The sequence below is a fragment of the Passer domesticus genome, chromosome 23 (assembly GCF_036417665.1).
Source record: "Passer domesticus isolate bPasDom1 chromosome 23, bPasDom1.hap1, whole genome shotgun sequence".
NCBI lineage: Eukaryota > Metazoa > Chordata > Aves > Passeriformes > Passeridae > Passer > Passer domesticus.
The window spans coordinates 4,179,043-4,184,106 of record NC_087496.1 but is presented as its reverse complement, the minus strand read 5'-3'; the positions used below and the strand labels follow the sequence as shown (position 1 = coordinate 4,184,106).

Sequence of the window (5,064 nt, the reverse complement as noted above, 5' to 3'; positions counted from 1 at the left end):
AAGGAGCCCAGATGAAAAATCCCAAAATCTGCAGTGATCTGACAACCAGACCCAATCACGATGTGAGAGCTAAAAACGTTCTGAAACAAAAGCCACTCAAAACATCCCTCCAGAGAGAGAGATAAAACATGATCACAAACCTCCCCCAGCTCTGCCTCCTTTGCTGCCAAGTGCCTGCAGCACCTCCCAGGAGATGAAAAGCACCCAGAGCTGTTCCTGAGGACAGGGAGGATGTTCTGTGCCTGCAGCACCTCAGTGCAAGGGGAATTTCCTCAATTCTACCCTGCAGCTGCTGCTCCGCAGCCACAGCATCCCAGGGTGGTTTGGGTTAAAAAGGACCCTAAAAATCATCTCGTCACTATCCCAGGGTGCTCCAAGCCCTGTCCAGCCTGGTCTTGGGCACTTCCAGGGATCCAAGGGCAGCCACAGCTTCTCTATGCCAGGGCCTCACCATCTTCACAGGGAAGGATTTCTTCCTAAATCCCCCCTCTAAACTGTTCTCTGTCAGTCTGGAGCCATTTCCCCTTGTCCCCTTCCTGTCAGAAGGCTCTCCAAGCTCTCACTGTGCAGAAAGAGACATTTCCCACAACATTTCCCTTCAATTTTGTGTAAACACCCAAAGAGAGACCTCACAACATTTCCCTTCAGCTCTGTGTAAATACCTAAAGAGAGACCCCAGAACATTTCCCTTCAGCTCTGTGTAAACACCTAAAGAGTGACCCTACATTTCCCTTCAATTTTGGGTAAATACCTGAAGAGAGACCCCACAACATTTCCCTTCAGTTTTAGGTAAATACCCAAAGAGAGACCCCACAACATTTCCCTTCAGATCTGTGTAAACATCTAAAGAGAGACCCTACATTTCCCTTCAATTTTGGGTAAATACCCAAAGAGACCCCACAACATTTCCCTGCAGCTCTGTGCAGAGACAGACATTTCCCACAACATTTCCCTTCAATTTTGTGTAAATACTCAGAGACCCCAGAATATTTCTCTTCAGCTCTGTGTAAACACCTAAAGAGAGACCCCAGAACATTTCCCTTCAGTTTTGTGTAAATACCTAAACAGATCCCACAACATTTCCCTCTAGCTCTGGGTAAATACCTAAAGAGACCCTACAACATTTCCCTTCAGCTCTCTGTAAATACTTCAGGGACAAAAAGCAAAAAAATATCTAAAAACACAGAACCCTCTGGTGTGAAACTTCATATGAAGTTCTATAAACACAGAGCAAGACAGTTCCCAGTCTTTCAGGCAGGTGGAAGGGATCAGTAATTAATTAAATCATTAAGTTTGGGTGAAAGCAATTCAGTGCTGCTGCCCTGCCCTATTTAAGCCCAGGTGCTCCTTCCCAAGCTCTGCTGGGAACTTCTTGGAGAAATTTCCTTTGCAAGTGAGTGTGGGCACTGCATGACACAAATTTGGGGTTTTTGGGAAGGAGGGACTTTAGTTTTGAGGGTTTTGTTTGGCTTCTCTAGTGAGGGAGAGCTCTGCCTTTAGGGTTGCAGCAAAACTGTAATTATGCTGCCTTGTATCTTTGGCTTTGAACTAAATTCTGCTGGTGGGACTAAAAATGAAACATTCACAGCATGAAATGGTCAAATGAGGAAGGGGAAATAATTTTCCTACATGTAAAAATGAACTGGTATCTTCAGGTAATAAATAGCTGTACCTTTATAAACAAACCCTCTTTGGAGACAGCAGCAGTAGAATCTGTCTTTTGTCCCATTTTGAGCTACTTTTGAAGTGATGACAAATAAATAGAAGTGTAACAGAAAATAAGTTATTATTTCCCTTTCCTCTCCTAGCATTTTACTGCCCTACCAAAATGCCATGGAACATTTCCTGGCTATTTACACAAAATCCTTCCTGCTGATGCAGCAATTGCTTACAAAACGTTCATTTATTTGTTACCTGTCCTCTTTGCAGTTTTGATATCAAAGAGCATTTCTCTCTTATTTTATTTTGGTTTTCCTCCCCCAGTAGAAGTGAATGGGTTCATTTTTCTTGCTTTTCCTTTTTTGCAACTCTGTAGTTTTAAGTGATTAAGTTCATGTAGTCTTATAAGTGAGTGCCTAACCACCATGGAATCACACATTTTTACAGATTCTGCCCATAAAAGCAGCTCAAACAGTGCAGCAAAACTGCTCGGGATCCATTAGCTCCACTTTAAAAACTGTAATTCCTAAATTATAGATCTGCTTCTCTGCCGTTCCTCCGGCGCTGTGCTGGCTGAGCTCTCTGCGGCACCCGCTGTAATCAGATCATGTTGTGTGCCACTTCTGTCCCGCTTTAAATATTTAGGGATAAAAAGTGGCCCAGGATTTGGAGTGGAACGGGCTGGGGGGCTGCTGGGCAAATGGGCTACAGCTGCTGCCCTGCTTAAGAGCAGAACTTTATCACCCTGGGCCAGGACTAAAGGTGCTGCAAATCCATGGTTTAAGTCGAGTTTGCTTTGTGGTTTCCCTGCCAGAAACAGGGTGCTTTTTTCCTGCTGAATGATGAGTTTTTAGCTTGTGTCTGCCTCTTTCCAGCAATGGCAGATGCAAAGGGAATTACTGGGGCTGTGTGCAGTCCCTCTGTCCTTTTCCCACCCAACTTCCTCCTGCTCCTTCCCTGCAAAGTGCTGATCTGTTTCCTGGCAGTGCTGCAGTTGTAAAAGGGTCCTTTACAAACACAACCTGAGGGAAATGTTTCTCTGCATTCAGAGTGTGCTGCTCCTTTTTAATGTTTGAGTTTGAAGCAGTGGCATTGCTGTGGTTTCTAAAAAGTGAATTAATGACTGGTAAAATAATGACCCAAGGGCCTGAAATCCTCGTATTTCTCTCCTCTCAATAAGGAGATATTTTATTTTCCTTTCCTTTCTGCTCCCTTCCATATCTTACCAGGCTTATGAATGGCTTCCCTGGATAAATGTGAACTCCTTTGTAGGATTAATAAATGATTTAGGAAACAAGAGGAGCCCAAAATAGTGTTTACTTTGGGAATATAAACTAATAACTGTGAAGTTTAGTGTGGGCTGAGAGTCCTGGGGAGGAAGTGACTTCCTCAATGCTTTCAGTGACATCCAAAGGCTAGGACTGACTAAAGAACAATAAAACCTGCAGCTCTGAAATGAAATGGGAATGTGGTTTTGATTTTAGAGGGGCACTTTCTGCTCTTCATCTTCAAGGGGCATTTTCTGCTCTGGCACAGGGCTGAGGAGTGGGTTCTGTTGGATTTTTCCCCTTGCAGGTGGCCTAGGAGTGGTGTGAGCCTGGAATGAGGATCTGTGTCTGCTCCTGAAGGCTCTGTTGGTGCCCAAACCCCTTGGACTCCCAGGAGAAGGCTGTGAGCAGGGTTTTTGTGAGCAGGATTTGCTCTGCACACCTCGGCCATGGGGAATGAGCTTAGTCACAGGAGGTACTGCAGGAGGTTCAGGAGGTTTGAAAGGCTGCCAGCTGAGGAGGGAACAGCTGTCCCTGATGTCCCCGATGACCCCAGGACCCAGCCAGCCCCGGGTGAAGGGTTTGTGAGCCACCCTGAGAAGGAGGAGCCCCAGGGAGCTGCTGCAGGACTGCAGGGCACAGAGCAAGGAAGGAAAAGGGAAACGGCCTCGTGTTCTCCACCTGTGAATGCCCAGGGAATGCTGAGCAGCTCAGAGCTGCAGGAGGCTGGGGACAATCCCCCTGCTATAAATGCAGGTGGAAAAACTCCTGCTCCAAGTCCGGGAAGAGCTGAGCCAGCTGGAGGGCACACAGAGGTGACAACAGGGGACTTCCCTCTGCAGCCTGCAGTGGAGGTGGGAGAGGAGGAGAGCAAGCAGGGCACAGTGAAAAGCAGCTCAGGGTCGCACAAGAGACCCAGCACCAGGCAGTGCAGGGCCAGCCCTCTCTGCAGGTGGCTGAAGAACCTCAGGAGCCCAGCAGAAAAACCTAAAGCCAAGCCTGGAGCAGCCAGCAGCCAAGAGTGAGGCTCCTGTGGGCTGGAAAAGGATCAAGTGCCCAATGTGATACCTGCAGAAAAGAAAAAAGACTGGTAAATATACACATATACAATAAGAGGAAGTTATTTTTGTCATCTTGAAACTGCTTGTCTGCTGGATACTCCTGGCTGTCCTGGAGCACAGAAACATTCCCTCTGGAAGGGTGGAGCAGGGAAATGAAGTGGCTCTGTTCCCTCAGCCAGCAGCTTGTGAGGATTGTCTGGCTCTGCTCTCACTGGGGACTGGTCTGAAAGCTCCTTTTTGAAACCCTGAAAGGTGCAGCTTTGGATCTTCCTGGTGCTTCTGTCATTATTTGATTTTCTTTCCCTGTTGGTAATAACTTGTTCTGCTTAATGGCCCAAGAGAAGGATGAGTTGCATCAGTGTTATCACCTAAATTAATTGATTATAAAATGTAGCTGCTTACAAATGCACAATGGTGGTGGTGGGTGCTGTGGGGGAGGCTTCGTGAACCAGGGGCTCCAGTTTTGCTGCTGGAAGTGTTTGCTTTTTGTACTTTTGGATCTGGAAATCAATAAAAGCCACTTTCACTGCCTCCAATGAAGCCTTGGCTGCAGCTGAAGTGAGGGAAGGAGGGGATGGGCTGGCACTGTCTGCCCACAGATGTGGGGAGTGGGCACTGGGAGGGGCTCCCTGTGCTGCCAAGGAGCCAGCAGTGCTGGTCTGGCTGTGCTGGGGCTGCTCTCAACAGACTGGGAGGTCTGGCTCAGTGAAAGTCTTTAAATTGGTTGCTGCAGCTCTGTGCAATCCATGTGGCTCCTCCAGGTGTCTCAGAGCTGGCCTAAGAATGCTGAGCCTTGTTCTGCTAAAGATTCTAGTTGGGGGCAAAAACCCTTCTGAGATTTTTCTCCAGAAAATCCCTTCTGGGAGAGGGGAGAGGCAAAAAGAGGAGCTGGCAGAGCCACAGAGGGGCTGCAGGGCTGTGCTGGGGCTGCCCAGCTCATTGGGCATGCCAGACTGGCCTGGAGCAGCAGGGAGGGGGGGGAAATGCCAAGGGAAGATCATGAACAGCAGCTTGAGCTCCTGCACCTTCCTGATGTACCTGAGCAGCTCCTGCACCTTCCTGAGGTATCTGAGCAG

General features: G+C 47.7%; 1 long non-coding RNA gene across 1 annotated transcript; it reads left to right on the top strand.

The window, feature by feature from the left end:
• Window positions 1–984: 984 nt before the first annotated feature.
• On the top strand, window positions 985–4,524 carry LOC135285403 (uncharacterized). The gene is made up of 2 exons (XR_010350255.1): window positions 985–1,393; window positions 3,235–4,524. It is a non-coding gene; the product is annotated as an uncharacterized LOC135285403 (long non-coding RNA).
• Window positions 4,525–5,064: the final 540 nt, after the last annotated feature.